General features: G+C 42.4%; 1 long non-coding RNA gene across 1 annotated transcript; it reads right to left on the bottom strand.

Moving 5' to 3' along the window:
• Positions 1–7,188: 7,188 nt before the first annotated feature.
• LOC141372474 (uncharacterized) lies at positions 7,189–14,260 on the bottom strand. Its single transcript, XR_012377735.1, has 3 exons — positions 14,165–14,260; positions 7,835–7,937; positions 7,189–7,347 (listed from the first exon to the last, which is right to left on the bottom strand). It is a non-coding gene; the product is annotated as an uncharacterized lncRNA (long non-coding RNA).
• Between the last annotated feature and the right edge of the window lie 3,731 nt (positions 14,261–17,991).

The following is a 17,991-nucleotide window of genomic DNA, read 5'->3' as shown; positions in this document are numbered from 1 at the left end:
CTCCATAAAGTTTATCACTGGGCTTCTTAGGATGAAAGAACTTTGCTTATTTGCATTAGATTTTTAGTAAGGATCATGGGGAAAATGTGTGACTCAGGGGAAGGGGGAGGGAGAAGAGACAGGACTTGTTGAGAGGTGTGCTCATAACAAGCAAGCCAGCCTCTTCTCATAGAGCAGGACAAGGGGGGAAAGGACAGAAGCAGAAGGGATGGATGAAATCAAATCATGTTTTCTCCAGGAAGCCTGACCTCAGTGAAATCTGAAAGCAGAGGCCCCAAAGGAGTCTTTCTGCTCCCAAGAGACAGTGCATATTAGATTGGCCTTCTGCTTAGCAGACAGGCCTTGATGCTAATTTCTCTTGACCTTCTCATGTGATTCTTGTCAGCCTGGCCCTCATTTGTTAAGCTTGCTTTAATTATGTGCATAATGGCTCATTATTTTTTATAAAGGAAGCAGCAAAGGAAATAATTATGCAAATGAATGAGGTTTGTTGTTCACTGAGGAGTTGTGGGCTAATTGGGCATTGGTACAAAAACACCATTGCCAAACACAGTGCCAGAAAGTACCTCCCTCATCTCTATCTCTGAGGTCTTTATAAGCACACCAGTACCTACAAGATAAACTTAATGTCCAAGAACAAAGATGAAGTGCCAGAATAATTCACTTAAGGCCAGGGACTTTGATTGGAACAACTAATCTTCCTTCCTAAGGTTGAAGGCTTGTCTCAGTTGTCCAAGATCAAGTTTCTCCAAGTAGCACCTCCCTTCTAGTACTGTCAAACAGAAAGGATTTGTGTGTTTGGACCTAGTGTTCTTCCCTCTGCTCGCTCCTTGGAATGTCTCCCATCCATCCATCCACCCATCCATCCATCTTACCTCTGTTAATTCCCTTCCTGACTCAGCTCACTCATCACAGGTAGCCTCCTTTCAACCTTAAATATTTCAACCTTCTTGATCTTTGATATTTTACCTACAATGGCTTAATCCCCCCGCCTCATATAAACTCGAATTCTGGTTTATTATATTAGATCAGGAGTAGATGTCATATGCTTCCCTGTTACCCAGTATTTCTCCCTTAGGGCATTTGTAACATTTGAAATTAATTGCTATTGTAAAATGACCTAAGCTAACTTGGTCATTTATAATTATTATATCTTCTTCAGAACTCATAACCAGCAGAGATGTTACACTGAAGGCAAGTCCCCAAAGGGATTCTGCACAACAAATATCATCAGGCAGGTACAAGAACTATCACACAGACTGTTCTGCAAGCTCAGTGAAATCCTAGTTCCCTTTTTATGCACCCAGACAACCTTTAAATTAAGGGGTTCATTTGAGGCAAATGTGAAGATATTCTAGCAGCAAGATTCAGCTACATTTTTAAGCAGTATCAAATACCACCTAAATGGCAGGATATGGGACCAGGAGAAATACCAAGGCCTAGGGCATCATTTCAAAATATATAAAGCTATTAGGTTTGATAGATTTCTATATTTGTTTATGTAAGGCTCATAGGGCTTATACAATATTTGTAATCATTCCATACAACTGGAAGGTTATTTATTTCACCAAAGAAAAATTATTTCCAACATCCATTACACTAAATAACAAATCCGATATTGATCAAGTATTGAGCTAATTGTAGCCTTGTGTCCCTGGAGTGTAAATTTTGAATAGAGTTTTTCACATGCTAACTACCTACCCCTGGAGTGTGTATTTCTGATTAGGATAGTTCAGATATTAACCAACTACCTCTAAGTATAAATTAAAATGCCCACCTATATGTTACAGTCTGTGAAGTTCTACACCCAGAGCAGGTGACCAAGAAATGTTGTTGGAATAAATGGAGATCTTTTGCCAGCCTCTCCCCCTTCCTTCCCAATTTTGCCTTTTTACCTCTCATTTTCTTCCATCACTTTTCTTTCTTTCTTTTTTTCTTTCTTTCTTTCTTTCTTTTTCTTTTTCTTTCTTCCTTTCTTTCTTTCTTTCTTTCTTTCTTTTTCTTTCTTTGTTTCTTTGTTTCTTTCTTTTTCTTTTGTCTTTCTTTCTTTCTTTTCTTTTCTTTCTTTCTTTCCTTTCTTCTTTCTTTTCTTTCTTTCTTTCTTTCTTTCTTTTTCTTTTGTCTTTCTTTCTTTTCTTTCTTCTTTCTTTTCTTTCTTCTTTCTTTCTTTCTTCTTTCTTTCTTTCCTTCTTTCCTTCCTTCTTTCTTTCTTTCTTTCTTTCTTTCTTTCTTTCTTTCTTTCTTTCTTTCTTTCTTTCTTTCTTTTTTTCTTTCTCTTTCTCTTATTCTTTCTCTCTCCCTCCCTCCCCCCTCCCTCCTCCTCTCTCTTTCTTTCTTCTTCCCTTTCTGTCACTTGCTTGTCATCTTTTCCCCCTCCCTTTCTCTTTTTATTTACGTGGGATAGTCATGCGACTTTTCTAGAATTCTGGCAGAATATTCTGCCATTGAAAAACTAGAGTGTTCGAAGACTTGCTTTATCTTGATTGGGTTGTTTTGAGGCTTTGTTCTTTCTTTGTTTCCTAATCTGTAAAAGGCAGATAGTAGTAGTGCCTGCCTTACAGAGTTTTTGTGAGAATTTGCGGAGTGTTCCCAGCTGGCTTAATTCTCCCCCAACCCCACCTTTAATTTAACCCTAGCCCCCACTTCACTAATTATTTGAGTACTTTAATTTCCTCAGCTATGATGTCATTCATTTCTTTCTCCAACTGGTCTTATTTTTTTTTAAGATTTTATTTATTTATTTGACAGAGAGAGAGAGAGCAAGAGAGCACAAGCAGGGGGAGCGGCAGGCAGAGGGAGAAGCAGGCTCTCCACAGAACAGGGAGCCCGATGTAGGGCTCGATCCCAGGATCCTGGGATCATGACCTGAGCCAAAGGCAGGCGCTTAACGACTGAGCCACCCAGGTGCCCATTTCTCCAATTGGTCTAGAGAAGGTGAAAACGTAGCATGTTCTTTGCTGGGTGTGTTGACATGTGTGTGAGGTGAGTGGGGCAGAAGATGGCAGGCCAAAGAGAGATGCTTTGCTCCCCTCATCTTTCTTTTCTAGTGGGAGTCTCTTAGACAAACCAATTAAGTCCTTTCAGTTTTTGTTTTCCTATCTGTAAGAGGGAATTGTGATGCCAACCTCATATAGATGTCATGAGGATAAAATGAGGTTAATATATGTGAAAGACAGTTGACCCAGATAGATGCTCAACAACTGGTAATGGGATGATTCTTTCTAGGCAATTTTAACATCAGAGTTCAACCAAGAAGCTGACCTCTCTGAGCTACGGATAAAGGATTTATTATAGGAATTAAACCCTATGCAACTGTGGGAGGCTGGGGAAGTGATGGTCTGAAGGGTGAGTTGGAAGATCACAGGAGACAACAACCAGTCAATCTGAAAGCCAAACACTTCTAACCACCAAAGTGAGACCAAAAGGGGAGCCGATGGAGAAGTCTTTGGGGCTATTGCCTGTCTGGATCCACAGCCACCCATCTGTTGATGCATCTGGGGTCTCTGTTAAACAGCGGTGAACAGTCAGGAAGAAGAGCTTAACCTTGAGTGGAGGAGAGTGACAACAATATGGAACCTGCTGGCACCTGTATTGTCTGTCACCCACATCTAAGCTTGAAGACCCTAGAGAATAATGGCTGCTGCTTCATTTCCACCTTTCACTGCAAATTCCAGTTTTCACCAACTTTAACTCCATATATAATATACAGATAGAAGAAGTCTGGGAAATGTAGTTTCAGCTTTACCAGGTTGACCCAGAAAAACCACCATACCAATCTTTTCCATTTTATGGCTAACTTTTTTTAGGTCTGATTTAAATTATCTTTCTTTTTTTAAAGAAATGACAAAGGTTACCAGTTAATCATGATCTTAAGTTTATGGAATTATAGGAGTAATATTCTAGAGTGGTCAGGCCTTTTACTTTGAAATGCAATGTCACCTAAGAGAAGGATTTTTAAGGTAATCACTTACTAGTTTCCTCACACATGGGAAAGGGAGATTTTATTGACTATAATTAGGTTTAATTTCAAATATATGCTACAATGACCATGGTCAGGGTCCTTCCAGTTTATTCATTTGTTTGCTATTTGTCTCCTGCCACTAGATTTTATGTTTCATTGTCGATCTTGCCATCTCTTTTCTGAGCCACTTGGGACTCGGGTGTGGAAGCCTGGACTCTCAGACCTGCACTTCTCTATTTCCAGTGGACCCAGAACACTTGTAGGCAAAAGACTAAAACATTAAGTACCATCTCTGATTTGTTAAGGAAAAATAAGTGTTAAGGTTCTTGAGTATATAAAGTTAAGTCCTTAAAATTTTCATAATAAAATTTGCCCTCCCTTCCTCGAGGCTAAGAGCACAACTGTGAGGCCACTGACTTCAGGAGTTCAGTGTAGTTTAAAGCATCCGTCATCTTCCTTATTAAACAATGGGGAATGGAAAGATGAATAAGATGCTGGCACTGTCTCAAGGGATTTAAAATCTAGTGTGTCCGGGGAAAGGGAAGTCAGATGGTAAAATAATTTTAGGAGCGAGGTTCTCTGGAGGAAAACACGGCCACTTCTCGGGGAGAAGAGGACAGAAATTGGGGAAAGCAACTAGAGAAGTGCCTTCAGTGGTCGGCCCTTGGAGGAGTTCATGGAGCAAAGAGAGCAGCCAGGGTGTTTGTTCCCCGGGGAGGAAACTCAAGATCTGGACGGTTAATCTTGTAACAACCCTGGTTGAGTGAACCTTTGGAGCAGTTGCATTCTGATTTTAACAAATAGAAATCTCACAAGAATGGACAGGGGAGAAAACAGAGAACAAGCCAAACAGAATGAGTTTGTGATTGTACAAGGTAAATTGTTAAGGAGATGAAGTTTACTCTTAGCATCTCCGTTTATCTCCCAGGGGTCCCTCTAAGCGCTTGGCACTGGGTTCTCAGTCGTCTTCTGCTCTCTATGGTTGCTCTCTCTACTGTAACGCCATACCCTGGCTCACCAGGACTCTCTTGCCCCCGCTAAACTGTACGTGTCTTTGTCTGATTCTTTTGAGGCTCTGTTTAATAGACTACTTATTTACCCAGACACTCCTTATCATCATCCAAACACCTAACATTTGTAGGGTTCCTGAAAGTTTGCCAGGTGCTTATAAACATACCACATTATTTGATCAACTTATTAGAGTGAATTAATATATTAATAAATTAGTCCCTCTGGGTAATATATTGATATGTGAACAGGGGGCTCTTGGAAATAGTACTATAGTCCCTGAAATACCCCAGATTTGCATAGGTTTTTTTTATACTTTGTAAAGTGTTTGCACAGTTGTTACTGAAAAGGCTCTAGGAATTGGGCACTGGGACAGACTGGAAGAGAAGATTCGAGGCAGAGGGGCCTTTGGGGCCGGAGCCCCTACATGGACAGCTCCAGGGAGTGCTGTTGACGCTGTTGGCCCCTGCAGCCATGCAGGGCACTGCCCGGGGGGCCACCGACACAGAGCCCTTTGTGGTCTTCAGTTCAGTGCCCTGGCTCCTCTGCTCCTGCCAAAGAAGATGGCTTCACCTGCTAGGCAGGTGTGACTAGGAGGGGGCAGGATGGAAGGAATCCTCACGCTACACTACCCAGGAATCACTAAAGCCTCCATAATACACCCTTCTTCTCCAAGTCCAAGGGCGGTTAGAAAACTATTTTTTTTTCTTAATTTTTTCTCCTTCTTAGAGTTACAATGAGAGCAGAGGCCAGAGATTCTAAAACCATATAAAGGCCCAACAATATTTTTTTTCCTTTTAATATCCAATCCCGTCTCCCAGGCAGCTGTCATTCCCTGCTCAGTTACTACCCTCGTGTTGCCAAGGACCTGCAGACAGCCTGCTGCGATTTTTGGTTTTCCTGATGAATTCAGAAGGTACCCTAGTTTTAGAAATAGGGTTGAGTGCTGTGCACTGGCTTCTTAGAATCTTTACACCAAAGTAGTATTTTCAGGGCATCTTGGTTCTTCTACTATACTCTTACTCTCTTACTTTGACATTTCTGCTTTTGAGGTCCAGGAGGTCTGAATGGGCTCCCAAGGCCACTGGTTAGCCCAGTGGTTTATCAGGAAGTCCTCACAAAGTGTGGCAATTTTACAGGAAAAAGAAATGACCATTTTGCTCATATTTATTTCACCTAATTGCAAAGTAAGATTAACGATAGTCTTCAGAGAAATTGCTACATTCCCAACAAACCAAACTATCCTGAAAATGTTGCTTATGTCAAAAGGCCATGGGGATCAGCTGTCCCTGCTAACATTAGGTTCGTCTCCATTACTGTGTTTGTGTTGGGTGGGAATTTCAAAGTTCCTAATCACTTCTCCACATGCAGACAGATTTTGCCCCAGACTTCATAGGGACCAAAAATAAGTGGCAGAAGCAAGATGTTTTTAAACATTTAGGCTTTCCCTACTTCTCACACCTCTCTTTGCCTAGGTAGGGGGTGCAGAGGCATATGACCTTCTCTTACTCTTGGCTGGAAACGTGGAGATGTGCAGAGATAATGTGATACATTTGAGCAGCCACTGGGGGCTTCTAGCAAATGAGTGCACAAGTAGCAGGTGCTCCCCACAAATACTTAAGTGGATGCTGTCCATAAAGCCACTTTATTTGAAGGTGGCTTTGGAAGTTTGAAGGAAGTAGGGTCTGTGGGTTATAGGAGCCTGATCTGAGTCCCAGCTGCCATACCCTTGGCCAGGATGGAGATCTGGTCCTCCTCTCTCTGTCCACAACTGTTTTCTTTGAACTGTACTCTAACATTCAATTCCTGCCAAAACCCAACAAATGGTTTTTACTTAATATTACAGATTAAAAATTAGGCAGATGTTATCTTAGCCATCAATTTAGGATCAACATCTTAATGAATGTCGTTATTTGTCATCTTAGGTAGTTTACGGAAGTGAGCTAATATTACATACATATGCATGCCTTGTGCTCTCACACCAATAACTTTTTACTCTAAGGTGTCAGTCACACTCAGTCTCTGTCCACCTCACACCCAAACTGGATCTGAGGCCATTACAAACTGTTATGCATAGAAAAATCCGGCAAGTTAACTATTTTTCCTCAACCCCTTTCTACCATTGCATTTTATTTGCTGTTAGTGTTAATGATTATTACTTTTGATTTTGGCTGTTGCATGGTATCTTGATTTTAGCACAATGAATCACAGGCTTAAAAGAGTTTATCAAAGTATAAATATAATGATAACAATAGTCACATCAAAACTATAACTCAGGATATATGAACAGAACTTCTCAAAATAGAATGTGAATATAATGAACATAACACTGTGAATTTCCATCAACTGGGACAATAAAATCCATGGGAACGATGATTCTGCATAAGAAAAAAGAAACTCAGTATTATACAAAGCATAACCATAAATTTCTGAAATTTGAATGTTAATGGACTGACAACTTAAATTTCCCTAATACTTAGTGTATTATCTATTGAAAAACAGTCATTATAGCCTTTGCATATTTTAAAAACAGAGTAGAATAATATATCCACTAGGAATAATTTAGCTGCATTTAAGAAATTAACTCCAAAATAACAGTGTCTCAAACAGAGAGAGATTAATTTTTCTTTGCCAAAGAAGTCTAAGGCAGGCAGTCTAGGTTTGGTACAGTGGGCCTGTGGTATCCTCAGAGCCCCCTCAGAGCTTCAGTTCTTAGTTACTTCATGGCCAAAGATGGCTGCCAGAGTTCCATACATCACATCCTACTGTACCCAGCAAGAAAAAGTAAGGATAGATACACCTGTTCCCTTTCAAGGAGACTTCCCAGAAATTCTACACAAACACATTTATTTATATTTCACTCACCTGAACTTAGTCACATGACCGACCATCCTAGCTGCAAGGGAGGTGGGCAGGTAGTCCTTCATCTGAGCAACAGAGTGTCCATCTAAAATTTGAGGTTCTGATCCTAAGGAGGAAGGGGAAAATGGACATTGTCTAGCACTTTCTTCCACAAATGACCTCCAAAGCAAATTAATCAGCTTTTAAGAATAAGCACAAAATGCTGCTTTCTAGTATAGTACCAATAAATTTTGTTGCTAAAGGCAAAGAAGAGACCAAAATGGAAGAAGAATCACTTAAAGTGGTACTTTTTATGACAGAATGAGTATTTATCTCACAAATCACAAGAATCTTGTAAAATTATTCACCAAGTTCATGATAAATGTCAAGTATGAGGGTTATTGGTAAATCTGTGTATGAAATGGCTCTGTTGTATACTGCTCAATATCAGTGAATTATAAAGTGAAGGGGTGATTACTATCACGAGTGCCTATTAATAGTAAACGTTTTGTGGTTCTAAAAAGATTACCAATTTCAGAGTTTTAAATAGTTCCTGACACTGGTCACATTATATATGAGGGAAAATTGCTCGATAATTTTTTGTTTTATTTATTCCTGAAAACACACGCTATGGGAGATTTTAGTTCATTCAGTTAATTGTAACTTTGTAAGTCACAATGCAGATGGGAAGATATACATTGAGATTAGTTCTGAAGGAGGACCAGCTCTGTTCACAGCAAGTAAAAGATTCAATGGGAATGTGAAATCACTCTCTGTTTCATTCACATGGAATAGTTGGCATTGACGTGGGCCACAGTTGTAAATACAAATAGTGGCTACCTAGTGCATTATGTTCAATGTATTATGCAAAAAATTGGGCAGCAATTTTGAAATCTACTGATGGCAGGTGGAACACAGCCTGGGGCAAGGGGAGGTGGTGGTACAATTGTTAACCCTTCTTTTTTTTTAAGATTTATTTGTTTTTATTTTAGAGAGAGAGGGAGAGGGTGAGAGAGAGAGAATCTCAAGCAGACTCCCCACTGACATGGAGCCCGACATGGGGCTTGAACCCACAACCTTGAGATCATGACCTGAGTCAAAATCAAGAGCCGGACGCTCAACCAACTGGGCCACCCAGGTACCCCAATTGTTAAAACTTTTTAATAGTGGTGAACTGGGATGGTATGTAGCCACCACCTTGACTTTGGCCGTGTGAGACCCTAAGCAGAGAATCCAGTTAAGTCTGCCTGGTCGTCTGACCTATAGAACTGTGAGGTCATATATGGGTGTTGTTTCAAGCAGTTAAACGTGTGGTAGTTTTTGCAAAGACAGAAAATTAATACAAATTAATATGTGTTCCAGAGGGTAGGAGTTAAACTCTAAAAAGACTCCAGGGCCCACAGCATTAGTGCAATTTTTTAGGCAAATGGTCTGAAGTAAACTAGAACATTCTCTCCCTCTAGGGGCAGATTATTTCATCTTGCACTTCCCACCACCAGGATAGAACAGAGTACCCAGTTGGAGTTTTTGATTTCTGGGAGCAGCATACTGGGAATATTGACTCAACCCATTTACAGGATGACCCATAAGATTGCCATCATTGTGTGGGTCTCAGAACGGAAAAGGGATCTGCAGTAGGTCCAGGCTGATGGGCTTTTCCACACTGGATTTGACACCTATTCCAAATATGCATTTGCCTTTCCTGCCTGCAGTGCCTCAGCCAGCACACTAACCAAGGGCTTAGAAAGAGTCTGATCCATAAACATGGGATCCCACATAAAATTGTATTGGGTCAAGAGACCCATTGTCATTATATAACAAAAGAGGTGAGCAGTAGACAACTGACCATGGTACCTATGGTCCCATCACATGTGCCACCATCCACGGGCTGCTGGACTGACAGAACACTGGAACAGTCTGTCAAAGGTCTAGCGGATGTACCATCTTGGAGAGATTGCACTGTGCAGATGAAACGCTATCCTTTAAGATGTAGTATACACCTCAAATCATTAAATACTATATGGTGCTGTGTTTTCAAGATGTAGGAGGCACGGATCCAGGAAGCAAGAGGTGAAAGTAGCAGTGACCCTGCTTACCATCAGCCCCAAGGGCCCTTTTAGGGAGCTTGTGCTTCCCTTCCTCACAACAGTGAATCCTGACACTTCATAGTCTTGGTTCTTAGAGGAGTCATGGGTCCACTAAGGAACCCAGCAAGATTCTGTTAAGGTAATAATAGGATTAGGCTCTTACTTGGTTACTTCAAAGATCTTGTTTCAAGAGACCAGCAGGCAAGGAAAGTCATCACCATACTGGCAGGAATAATTACCCCTGACCATCCAGCAGAGGTAGAGCTGCTGTTCCACACTAGGGTCAGGGATGTCTATATTTGGCACTCAGGGGGTCCACTTGGGCTGCTCTTGGTAACTGCCCGATTCTGATGATAAATGTGGCAGCAACCACAGCCCGGGCAGGTCATAGTGACAAGTGGCCCATTGCCTCTCTTATTCAGAAAATGAGTGTCTATGTCATCTCAGTGGCCCAGCCACCTAGACCAGCAGAGGTACTAGTTGAGGGCAAAGAGACTTTAGAATAGATGGTGGAGGACAGGCAAGATGAGTTTGTTACTTCCTCAAGATCAGGTACAATGGCAGGGATGGCTAGTTTTTCCCACTAATGATCCTCCTGTAAGATTCTCCCAGGGAAAGAATCCAGAATACTGGAGGAGCGTCTCTCAGAATTTACTATATGAAGCTAGTGGATCTAAGTGGAGCAAGGAGTTGTCTACAAAGGATGCCATTGCGTGCCACCCAGCTCCCCCTCCAGGTCAGTTCATTCATTACTCCAGCTGGTAGGAGTGTTGGTGGCAGATGGCTCTCAGCTGAGTTCCTCTTCTGGGACTTTCTATAGGCTGGAGAGAGCTGCCTTGCCTAAAGTTATACAGAGGGGAACCTGCAATTCACACCCCCATTTGAGACAACTCTGTGGGATCATTTCAGCCCCAGAGCTCCCTTTAGGATTGACCGAGACCTTTGTTGCAATGGTATTAAAGTCCCAGTTCACCCTCTCTGCCCACTCCTACTTCCTGCTTTCCTTCTCAGGTGTTGGTCTCTATGTAAATCACTCCCAATGAACCTCTTGCACATGAATCTCTATCTTGGAGCGTGATTTTTGGGTTTATGACCTGTGACAGAAGGTTTGCGCCAAATTATATCCCACTAGAAATACATGATATAATAGTTTCATCCCAGAATTTCTGCTGTTGGATACCTTGGGTTTTTAAAGTTAGGGATTCAGTTTTTGTGTTCTAAATTTATAATGCAAAATGGTGCACTAGTTTTATTTGGAATTTTTAAAAACTACTAGCAAGGTTAAAAATAATCTTAAAATGTCTAAGGCACAAATATTGTTGGACCTGGTCTTTATATGTCATCCAGACCAATGGCCATTTCTTTTTGCCTTTCCTCCTTTATTTACATGGCACACAGCAGAAGATTTCGAAGTATGCTGGTCTTGTTTACCATCAAATAAGACACTAGACTGCCCTTCAATCTCCCAAATTCCTAGAAGGGCCAATTAATAAAACTGGGTTGGAAACAGGCTAAATATAAATAGGTATTTTATTAGAGGACCGTAAACACACTTCATGACTTCTCTTTGTTTGTTTAAGCTTTTCCAGCTTGTGACTTCAAATTTTCCAAGGCTGGGCTATTTTCTCTGGATGCAGGGAAACATATTTCAGAACAAAATGTGCAGACAGAGCACTCAGCATCCATGGCCGTGTACTGCGATCCACTTCAGACTGACAAAAACTTCAGCTTTTATCTGACTTCATTAGGAAAGATTAAACACACTGAAGGATATTTGAAAACCTTTTCAGAAGCCAGAAATACTTTAATAATGCTCCAAACTGCTACTGACATTTAAAAACTCGATTATGCAAAGAATTTTGTCTCTGGGACATGGAATTACCTACTGCCAAAAATAACTCATCTTTTTCCAGCTCAGAGAGAGGCAATGTTGGTAGGATTAGTTAACAGACCAGAAGCCCCATTTTGAGCAAAGACAGCCCATGTACTTAATGGAATATTTGGAAACAGATACCACCTGACTTGGGATGGCTTAACTTGAGAAGTACAATCTTTACAGGCTTATCATAAGTAACACTTTAACCATATCGAACAGGCTTTGTGTTTATGAGTACCTAACAGCTGAAGCTGATGTGCTTTTAGAATAGACTTCAGTCAATGCAAATAATTAGTGTTGACAATGTGGTGTGCTGATTTGAAAGGTGAAAAAAAAGCGTTGGATGATGTGAATTCCTGATTGGCTAAAGAGCATGCTCCTCAACTAAGCTATAAATTCTTAGCTTATTAATAGGTATTGGTTGTCACTTTTTAAAGCTCTATGGACATAGCTTGGGAAACCATCAAGAAAAGATAATAAATGCTGTAAGGAAAGGTTTAATTATTCAGGAAGATGATAACTGGCTGGTAAATTTCAGATTTCAGGGAAAGCTGAAGGGGCTGATCTAAAGACACGGAAGGCTTCTCTGGAGAAGTTGGCTGATATCTTTGAAGATGAAGGCTACTGTTAAGATCTGTGTTTCATGTTTTTGAAAAGGGAACAGGAGATTATTGTAAGAGAAGTTACCTTTGAAATTCCTCCCTGAGAATTGACCATTTATGCTCAATAACTCATCAGTGGAAAATTTTGCCTGAGGTGAAGCAAATAATGAACGTTTGCAGGGTCCCTAGAGCAATGACAACTGTTGATTCTGATTATAAAGAAACCTACCAGGAAAGGAGGCCCCTTCAGTGCACATTTTGCTTGACTCATATTTTCAGGAACCAAAGAGTTAGCTTATACCCACACCCAGATATTTTTTTTCTTTTTACCCAAATATTTTCAAATATAGGTTTATACTATGTGTTTGGTTTTATATTTTATTTTATTTATTTTTATTTTATTTTTTGAAAGATTTTATTTATTTATTTGACAGAAAGATAGCGAGAGCAGGAACACAAGCAGGGGGAATGGGAGAGGGAGAAGCAGGCTTCCCGCAGAGCAGGGAGCCCGACATGGGGCTCGATCCCAGGACCCTGAGATCATGGCCTGAGCCGAAGGCAGATGCTTAATGACTGAGACACCCAGGCGCCCCTGGTTTTATATTTCCTTCCTTTCTTTCTTTCTTTCTTTCTTTCTTTCTTTCTTTCTTTCTTTCTTTCTTTCTTTCATTTTTTATTTTTTAAAGATTTTATTTATTTGACAGAGAGAGACACAGCGAGAGAGGGAACACAAGCAGGGGGAGTGGGAGAGGGAGAAGTAGGCTTCCCGCTGAGCAGGGAGCCCGATGTGGGACTCGATCCCAGGATCCTGGGATCATGACCTGAGCCGAAGGCAGACGCTTAACAACTGAGCCACCCAGGTGCCCCTGGTTTTGTATTTTAAATATATGTTTGTCAAAGTCTGTATCTAAAGTGAGAAGTTTTTCTTTTTATGATTAGTATTTGGCATTTTATTTTTTTTATTTTATCTTTTATTTTTAGTTTTTAGAGAAAAAGAGAGCGCACACAAGCAGTGGGGGAGGGGCAGAGGGAGAAAGAGAGAAAGAGAATCTTAAGCAGGCTCCACGCTCAGCATGTAGCCCCATGTGGGGCTCAATCTCACAACCCTGAAATCATGAAATAATGACCTGAGCAGAAACCAAGGGTCAGACACTTAACTGACTGAGCCACCCAGGAACCCCTCAGTGAATAGTAGTTTTTATTATGATTGATGAGACAGCTTGTACCACATTGTAGCTATGTGATCTTGAGTAAGCCTCAGTTTCCCCATTTGTAAAATCTGTAAAAATATCTTATACGGTGATTCTGTTTAGCAAGCATATGCTTTTATGTCTTTAATCTGTGCTTTGTGCTCTTCAGGTATTAATTCATCTAACTTTCGTAAAAGGCTAATGAGGCAGATACCATTCTGATCCCCATTTTACAGATGAAGTAACTGAGGGAATGAGAGATTAAATATTGTTTTCAAGGTAATTCAACCGGTAAGTATCTGAGCTGAGATTCAAACCCAGACACTCGAGCTCCAGAGTCTGAGTTTGTAATATCTATTCCATGCCACAGCTGCAGTGAAATAATACTTGTAAAGCATCTGTCCAGTTCCTGGCACATAGCAGAGGCTTAGTAGATGTCAGCTCCTTTCCTGTCTTCTCAAGAAATACCTTTTGAAATTGTCATGGAATGCAAAATACGAATTTATCAGTCTGCCAACATGCTTTCCTAAAATGTCCACGTTTGTGTCATAGCAGCATCCCTGTGCCCTTGGGGGGTGCCAAGAAATATGTGAACATACCTCTCTTGGATGCAGCCCCTCTTGGATCATCTTTTCTGCCGAAACGCTGGAGTCCCAGGAAGCAAGGCATCCACACCACGTGTTGGTGAAGACAGTGCGGAGCAGAGCAGCTGGGGGGCGGAGCTGATGTTTCCAACCGTGGAGAACAGGATAAGGCAGCCAAAGGGATCGCATATGACAGTAGTGTGCCACCCCCTCCCCCAGCCGCTGCTCAGGGTTCCTTGATGAAGATGCTTTGAGAATTTTAGGTGAGACAATCTATACTGTGTACGACTGTCCCAAGAAAATCAACCCCGGATTATTGCATACACTGAAGGATTTGTGGCATCCTTGACTCCCAGATATGAAATGCTCCTAACTCCACCAGTCATAGCAACAACTAAGAACCAAAACCAAAAGATGCTGCCACACCTCACTGCCCGTGGGTAAGAGGTGTTGTTATCAGTCCTATTGAGAAGGGCTCGCTGGCAGGCCCTTGGGGGTTACCTGGGATTATGAGTACTTACTGCTCAAAATCAGGGGGCAATGGGGAACCCCTGGCATCAGCACCACCCGGGAACTTATTACAAATGCAGATGTTCATCCCTCATCCTCTACCTATGAATCAGAAGCTGTGTTTTAATGAGATTCCCCAATGAGTTGCATGCACATTAAAGTTTGAGAAGCATCATCATTCTAGATAGAACATGGGCTTTGGAGTAAGAAGGTCCAACATTGAGATCAAGACTTCGCCTCTTACTAGCTCTGTAACAATGGGAAGGCCACCTAACCTTCCCGAGCATCAGTTTTCTGGTCTCTAAAAAGACCTAACAATCTTCCAAATGGCATAGACACATCACAGGCATTCAACAAATGTCATTTCCCTTCTCCCCTTCTTCTCTCTTCCATCAGAGGACATAGTCAGGAAAACCAGTTAAACTCCCTGGTGATCCCTAGGGAATTATGACCATAGGAAATGTGGCAAGATGAGGAGAGGATGATATTCTCTCTCCCTGCCCCCTCCTCACTCTCCTGCTTTCTTTCTGTAGTGAGAGACACAATATTTATCAAGTTCCAGCTGAGGCATCCCTGGGCCACGACAAACACTGGAAGCAAGGGCTGATCTGGGTGTGACCAGTGTGGGGAGAAGCCAGTACCCTTGCCTCAAATGTCAGGAGGAACAAATTAAATTTCTAAGATAAAATCTGGGACTGATGGCAAAGGATGGATCTTCAAAGGAAGAGCCCAGAGGGCAAGTTCAGATCCAGGGAATGAATTAGGCGGATGGTGGCGGAATGAGGATCTGAGAGACATCTGGGAATAGCGAAGATGAAACTTAACTTGTCAGGACACTTTCCGATCTTTTTACTACATCCTCTTGCATGCTCCCAGTGTCCCCTGCACATTACCAAGGTGCCCATCACTCTGTACGGAGTCCCAGTTTTAGTTTTAGCCTGTTTAATTTTTAGACTGAAAGCATTTTGACGATGAATATTATCTTAGGGATCATGTTTTGTTTCACCTGTTTATACATCTAGAATGTATAAATGAATACTGTTTGTTGAATGGTAAATAAATGAATGAATGAAATTTTTGCTTTCAATGCTACCGTTCCACCACAGTCTACTCCTTAGTTGAATCCATGGGGCCTTTAACTGAGCAAATAGTGAGGCTGTCCATAAACAAGTGCTTTCCAGTTGGCCCCTAGTCCCATAAGGCCTGTCAGGTAGCAGCCTGGGTTTCCCACTGCCCCCCTCCCTTCTTACAGCTAGGGTCCTAAGCATAGAAAAGGCACTGAGAGGGGAAGGATGCAAAGCAGGGCAGAATCTCTAGCCTTTGTTCATGGTTTTGACTATGCTTGGATTGAGAGCCTGCTACTCTCCAGGGAACCAGCTGCCTCAGTTTGCAGGAAATTATGGAGGCTGGGAAGGATGATTTGCCTTTTTTTTTTTTTAAAGATTTTGTTTGCTTGCTTATTTACTTATGAGAGAGAGAGAGAGAGCACAAGCAGGGGGAGCAGCAGGCAGAGGGAGAAGCAGGTTCCCCACAGAGCAAGGAGCCTGGGATCCACCCCAGGACCCCGGGATCATGATCTGAGCTGAAGACAGATGCTTAACCTACTGTGCCACTGGGACACCCCGAATGGTTTGCCTTTTTTTAGCTGAAGAGCCACCTGTCAGCTCCCTGGATAGCTCAGGATGTCGGTCCCCGAGGAGTGAGTTAGTTTACCTGAACTCATGGGGGCACTGAAACCGGCCTACGGGAGACAGACGTAGAATCCGGCCTCTCCGCTCTGGAGAAGAGTCCAGCAGCCAGGTATTGCTGGGAGCCCTTGGCAGGGGCCAGGCAAATGCTTCAAGGCTGTGCCCCCATGATTAGGGCTGCTTAGTGAGCTTGGCTGCTTTCCAGAAATAGCTGTTCAGAAGGAGAGAGCACAGTCCCTCAAGCAGCCCCCCGGCCTCAGGATTTGAGATAAATTGCCATTGGGGCTTACTCATCCTGTAAGTTAAATGTATTTCAATTCATTGCATATCAGCCCCAGAGCTTGTAATCATGGCTCAGCAAGACCATCTGCAGCCAGGCACTTCCTCACAGGAGGAGAGGAGTGGGGGAGTTGGGAGGATGTGGAGGGCGGAGTGGCCCATGGGACTTCTATGTGGAAAGTGAATGAATGAAAGGAAACCTTTGCTCTTACTGCCCGCCACACTCCCCAGCAGATCTTTTATCAAGTTCTGGCTTTCTGAAGAATGCACCATTGTCCTCAGAAGACCCCAAGCAGAGATGAGGAGCTGGGGGAGTTGGTGGGTGGATGAGGGTGCGGAATGACCCAGGGCTCTGCGTGCAGCAAGCTAAGTGCTGAGAATGGTTTTTAACCTCTTCTCTACTTTTTTGTTTTCTTCTTCTGTTTAGTGGGGGTGGGTGAGGTGGGCTGGAGGGATGGGGGCGGAGAGAGGAAAGAGGAATGAAAGTAGGGAAGGGAGAGTATTTGGCACTTAGGTACCATGTGGGCATCTCTCTCTCATGTTCATTTATTTGTGGTGTTCAGTTCAGTAGCTCTCTTGCTTTTCCAGTCCCCAAGCTTTCCTCACGTTCCGGCAGAAGGTCTGAGTCACCCTGTCACGTAAAGAACCATGTCCAGATGAGATGTGGCTGAGGACAAAGGAAAATGCACAGGCTAGCAGAAGAAGGAAGTTCTCAATACCAATGCTGTCTCCTCATCAGTTGCAGAAAGGAAGTCTTTTTGTAACTATGCATATTCTCTTCCTCAATTTGATACATATGTGCGTATGTGTATATATATATAGGTATTTGTATTCATCAGTTCCTCTTCTCTCTTCATCCTCCCACCTTTATCCAACATAAGGTGGTTAACCCTATAATTGGGCATTTAAGTTGCTGGGTATCAAAGGAAGATTGCATCTGGACTAGGAGTGAATGTTCCCAGAGCTGAAGCCACACATGGCATATTCCGTGTCTTTGTCTTTCTTTTTAGGGGGCAGGTGAGTGTACCCTCAGTTGTGTAAGGGACAGTTGCATCACCTTAGGGATAAAATGATGTTATTTTCCTTTTGGGGAAGTTCTAATCTTGGAGGAGTGAGGGTGGACTGTGCTCACTTATTTGCTGCTCAGCATCCTTCCCACGTTGCCTAAGGTCTCCTTGGCAAACCAGAGGGGAACCAGAAATCGCATTTCTTCCAATTCCCTTTCCTGCAGGGTTTGGCTGGAGCTTGCCCATGAGAAGTTCTCCAGGGATATAGGCAAGATGGAAAACAGGGGAAGCCATTCCCCCGAAATCATTGCAGGCAGGTGTGGGGGCAGCTGTGGCCCCCAGTGAGCTCTTGAGGACC

This window comes from Callorhinus ursinus, unplaced genomic scaffold (assembly GCF_003265705.2).
Source record: "Callorhinus ursinus isolate GAN/ISIS: 27379988/994484 unplaced genomic scaffold, GSC_fseal_2.0 scaffold4, whole genome shotgun sequence".
In the NCBI taxonomy this organism is placed as follows: Eukaryota; Metazoa; Chordata; class Mammalia; order Carnivora; family Otariidae; genus Callorhinus; species Callorhinus ursinus.
This window is presented reverse-complemented; position numbering and strand designations above follow the sequence as displayed.